Source organism: Otolemur garnettii, unplaced genomic scaffold, assembly GCF_000181295.1.
Source record: "Otolemur garnettii isolate 467f Iridium unplaced genomic scaffold, OtoGar3 scaffold00196, whole genome shotgun sequence".
Taxonomy (NCBI): domain Eukaryota; kingdom Metazoa; phylum Chordata; class Mammalia; order Primates; family Galagidae; genus Otolemur; species Otolemur garnettii.
Window position 1 is genome coordinate 166,470 of NW_003852591.1, and position 5,716 is coordinate 172,185.

The 5,716-nt window shown below is 44.6% G+C and overlaps 1 pseudogene; it reads left to right on the plus strand.

Annotated features, from left to right (window-relative positions):
- The first annotated feature begins 3,321 nt into the window (after positions 1-3,321).
- Positions 3,322-4,137, plus strand: LOC100963368 (annotated as a pseudogene).
- The last annotated feature ends 1,579 nt before the right edge of the window (positions 4,138-5,716 follow it).

Here is a 5,716-nt window from a genome sequence, read left to right on the forward strand (position 1 = left end):
AAAAAAAAAAAAAAAAAAAAAAGAGGAATGAACTAAGAGATAACAACTTTAAAATATGTCTTTTCTGTGCCTTTGCTCAGGAAACATAAAAGAGATGACTTCTAAGGGAAATGAACCTTTAATGTCACTGTCACTTAAAACACAGATGAGTAAGCAGGCACATCCTATCAATCCCTTTAGGGTTATATTTAATGCTTATGGTCCTGATATTAGGGTATTTATCTGAATTCTTTTCTTTCCATCAGGGTTTCCTAAGACACACTGTTGCTAGGAAATTAAATCTTAATATATGGGAAGTCTAGGGATCTCGTTCATTTTCTGGAACTTTTCATTTAGAAGCTGAACCTTGCCTTTTTTTACTTCTACTTTCAAAATTTTTTTTCTAATAAACCAGACAAAGCTAAAGAATTAAAAATAAAAGAAACAAAGGAATGGGTCAAAAAAATGGCATGCCTTTGGTAGCTGTAAACACCTCTCTGCTCCCCTTTCTTCCCGGAATGTCTGAGGAGTAAGCTGCTATCATCACTTCCTCCAAGGCTTCTGGACAGGCAATCAGGAGATGCCCATCCTTACTGCAGCGACAGAGATATTTGCTTTTACAGATCTCTTTCATGTTGAAAAACTGAGGCTGACACTGATAGAAGAGATATATTGATACATTTCAATCTGCAAATGCAGATCTTTCTCTATAACACACTGAGTCATTTTTCACTTCAGTAATGTCTGATAGGAACATCCCTAAATGACATTCAGTATCCCAGCAGGAGGTATCATTATATTGAATCTGATACACAAGAGTATGTTCTATTAGATTGGGAATTATAGTCACATTTCATGCTAAACTCTCTTACATCCGGGAACTTACCTCCCACATTCATATTATTTATATAACAGGGACCAAAACAGTCTCCTCAGTTATGGTACTGTATGTAGCAATCAGATAAAAGAGATGACAAGTCATAAAATGCAAAAAGAGACAAAACAAGACAATTATAATATAATAAAGAGGTTAATAAAACCACAGTATATAATAATTGTAACTATAAATGCACCCAACATTTGAGCATCTAAATATATAAAGCAAATATTACTAGGTGTAAAGGAACAGATAGACAGGAAAAGAATAATAGTAGGATATTTCAACATCCCACTTTCAACAATGGACAGATCATCAAGAAAAGAAAACAACAACAAAATAGTATTTAAACTACACTCTAAACTAAATGAGCCTAAGTCACATTTATAGAACATGCTATCCAAAAGCTGCATAATCCACATTCTTCTCAACTGTGCATGGAACATATCCAGAACAGATCATATGTTAGGCCACAAAACATGTCTTTAAAAATTCCAAAAAGCCAAAATCCAATCAAGGTGAAGATAGCCAACTAGTGGCAGCTCTTGCCGGACTGTCTCAGCTAGAAGGAAGAGGACTGAACTGAAGTGAACTCAGAGGGAGAGGAAATGAAGGTGCTGGAGTAGTGAAGGGAATCTGGACCCTGCCCCTCCACCATGGCAACTGCATAAACAAGAATTATGTAAGCATGGGCATCAGTGGGAATAGCTGCTTGCAGAGCAGGCAGGGCACAGAAGCAGTGAAGGGAGATGGCCTGGGCTCTCTACCATATGTGGTGGGAACTAAGGGGGTTTCTGCACTGTAGGGTCCTAATCAGTGACTCTGAAAAGTTGTGAACTGGGAGTGGTCTGTCTTCCTGGCACAAAAGGAAACAGTGGTTCAATTATACTTACATTGGTGAGCCTGTTGCTTGGACTGAGACTGGCTCCTGCATGGGTGGATCTGTCTCCACCCTCTGAGGTGGTTCAGACCATCCATCTGTTGCACTGCCCCTGCCCCCAGCCCTGCCTCAACTGCCTTAGAAAGAGGTGGGCCAAGCCTCAGGCAACCCTGCTCTGGGGAACCCTGGGAGACAGAACATAAGCTGCGGATTCCCCTCCCCCAAATGCAGGACAAAGCCACAGCTTTTTTACCATTATTATTATTTTTTTTTATTGTTGGGGAGTCATCAGGGTACACAGAAACAGGTTACACTAATTGCTTTTGTTAGATAAGGACCCTCTTATATTTGTGCCCCATTTGTTGCCGGCAGGGCTGACACTTTGGCTGTGCAGGTGGGTTCTGACTCCATCTTGTGGGACAGTTCCGCCCCTCATCTGTGAGCTGCCTCCTGCCTAAGAGCATCATCTGGAGGCCCTGTCCTCAGCCCCACCCCACTTGGCTTACAGGAAAAAAGTCTAGTCCTCAGAGATCCTCACACTGTATGGCCCAGAAAGGCAGCTTCAGAGACTATGTGCAGGAAGGGCCACAGGAGAAAGTAGCAACTCATTTATACAGTCAATGGCAAAGGGGAGTGGTGAGCTCCACTTCCTGGGACCTTTGGATGTGATTCCAGGCAGTTGTAGTTTCCAAACAGCCTTAAAATCCTGCCGAGCAAGTCAGCAGAACAATAAGCTTCTGCATTTCTTTGACAGGCCTTGGAAGGGTCAAGGTGAAATCCACAGCCCAGGGTCCTGGAAACATATCAGCCTGCCTGTTAAAGTATGCAAACAACCTCAATCCCTACTGAGCAGGCTAGCTCTGCAGAAAGTGACTGCTCTGCTTTGGCAGGTCTGGAAGAGGTGGGGTAAGCTCCACATCTTCAGGCTTCTGAGCTAGACATCAGCCCCTCAAATTAGGTATCCAAATGGCCCTAAAAATCTACTGAGCCAGTGACAAAAAAAGTAGTCACTCTGCATCAGCAGGTCATGAGATAGGTGTGACATCACTGCTTTCTGGGCCAATGAAGCTGATATCAGCCCAGTGGATCAGGCAGCCAAATACCCCTAAAATCCACTGAGCAGTTGGTGGAACAAGAAGCTGCCACTTTGCATTAGCAAGTCCTACAAGAGGTACGGAGAGCTCTGCATTTGGGGGCAGCCAGTGCCATCATCAGCCTGCCTGACTGGACATCCAAATGGCCCCAGAGCCTGCTAAATGGCACTATTGCCAGCATATAGCTGTGCCACTTGGTCAGCCCAGGCTCCACATTCCTGGCCCTAACTGCCTCCTGTGAGCTGCCTAAGTTAGTCCAACCAGAATATCTCTCAGCAATGATTTAGATATGCCCTAATCCTTCTAGTTTAAAATTAAAAAAAAAAAAAAAAGTAGAAAACACACATGAGGAGGAACCAGCAAAAGAACCCTGGCAACATGAAAATTCAGAACAGATCACCTCCACCAAGGTATTACAGTGGAGCTACAGGCCATCTCCGAGGCCTCCTACATATTACCCACAATTCCCTATCCTTTCTCTCTGCTCCAGTGGCTCAAGATGCCGAAAGGAAAGAAGGCCAAGGGGAAGAAGGTGGCCCCGGCCCCCACCGTGGTGAAGAAGCAGGAGGCCAAGAAGGTAGTGAATCCTCTGTTCAAGAAAAGGCCGAAGAACTTCGGCATCGGGCAGGACATCCAGCCCAAGAGGGACCTCACCCGCTTTGTCAAATGGCCCCGCTACATCCTGTTGCAGCAGCAAAGAGCCATCCTCTGCAAGCAGCTGAAAGTACCTCCTGCCATTAATCAGTTCACCCAGGCCTTGGGCCGCCAAACAGCTACTCAGCAGCTTAAGCTGGGCCCCAAGTACAGACCAGAGACAAAGCAAGAGAAGCAGCAGCGACTGTTGGCCTGGGCTGAGAAGAAAACTGCGGGCAAAGGGGATGTCCCCACTCAGAGACCACCTGTCCTTAGAGCAGGGGTTAACACTGTCACCACGTTGGTGGAGAACAAGAAGGCTCAGCTGGTGGTGATCGCATAGGATGTGGATCCCGTTGAGTTGGTTGTCTTCCTGCCTGCCCTGTGTCAGGAGATGGGGGTCCCTTACGGCATTATCAAGGGGAAGGTCAGGCTGAGGTGTCTCGTCCACAGGAAAACCAGCACCACTGTGGCCTTCAGGCAGGTTAACTCGGAAGACAAAGGAGCTCTAGCTAAGCTGGTGCAAGCCATCAGGACTACGACAGATACAATGAGATCCGCCATCACTGGGGAGGCAACGTCCTGGGCCTGAAGTCTATGGCTCGCATTGCCAAGCTGGAAAAGGCTAAGACTAAAGAACTTGCAACTAAACTGGGCTAAATGTACACTGTTGAATTTTCTGTACATAAAAATAATATTCAAAAAAAAGGGAGCTACACCTGAAAATGCCATCCATAAAAAAATTGTCAAAATGACAGAAATGGAATTCAGAATATAGATAGCAAATAAGATGAATGGAATTGAAGAGAAGGTGTAAAAGAAATTCAAAAACTGTCTTAAGAAATGAAGGCTAGGCGCCTGTGGCTTAAGCGGCTAAGGCGCCAGCCACATACACCTGAGCTGGCAGGTTTGAATCCAGCCCAGGCCCGCCAAGCAACAATGACAGCTGCAACCAAAAAACAGCTGAGTGTTGTGGCCAGCGTCTGTGGTCCCAGCTACTTGAGAATCGGAGGCAGGAGACTAGCTTGAGCCCAGGAGTTGGAGGTTGCTATAAGCTATGATGCCATAGCACTCTACCCAGGGTGACAGCTTGAGGCTCTGTGTCAAAAAAAAAAAAAAGAAAGAAAGAAAAAGAAATGAACAAAATTAAAGGAAAAGTCACCAAGGATCTGGACATAATTTAAAAAGACAGAATAGAGCTTAAGAAATTGAAATAGGCATTCAAGGAGTTTCAAAAACCAGTAGAAATTCTCAGCAATAGAGTAGAATCTCAGAACTCAAAGATAAGACTTTCAAACTAACCCAATCATTTTAACAGGAAGAAAAAAAAAAGAGAGCAAAAGTGGAACAATCTCTTGGAGTGGTATGAAAATACAATAGTACACAAGCATACACATAGATATACCTAAAAAAGTCTACGGCCATACCACCCTGAATGTGCCCAATCTCGTCAGATATCCCTAAAAAAGAAGACAGTCCCAAAAGCATAGAAGCTCTACTTGAAAACATTATAGTGAAGAATTTCTAAAGCATTCCCAGAGACCCAGGCATGGGTCTACAGATGTTGTACCCAGGAGTTCCACAAAGACCACATTGCCAAGCAAGCCAAATTTACAGCAGAGTCCTTTTATTGAAGAGCTGGCCAGCTTCAATGTCCCAACATGGGGTTTCTGAGAGCAGCCCCGAGTGCTTAAGGAGTCAGGTTTTTAAGGCTTGGTCTGCATCCTAGTTGGCAAGCAGGTTGTCCAAGTGCATCCAGGTGGGGTAGCAAGCCAGCATTGCACAGAAGCAGAATTTTGCGGTTAGTTAGCTATACATCATACATCTTTGTCTTAATATTTTCCCATACATCTTAGTTCCAGTATTCTTTCCACTTGGTATTGTTTAAAGGTCAGTCCAGGGATAGTCAGTTCGTTTCCCAGGAAGTTACTCAAGCAAGAAGTTAGTGAGTACTTTCCCATCTATCTTAGGAGTGAACCAGGCTTGCAGCCCAGGAATTTGTCAGGAGTTAGCTGGTATTTTTCCATTAAAGCCTAGGCCTAACATAGATAGCTACAGAACTCTAGGATTGGCTTGGCGCCTGTAGCTGAAATGGCTAAGGCACCAGCCACGTACATCAGAGCTGGCAGGTTTGAATCCAGCCCAGGCCTGCCAAACAACAATGACAACTACAACCAAAAAATAGTCGGGCATTGTGGCAGGGGCCTGTAGTCCCAGTTACTTGGGAGGCTTAAGGCCAAGAGGTGGAGATTT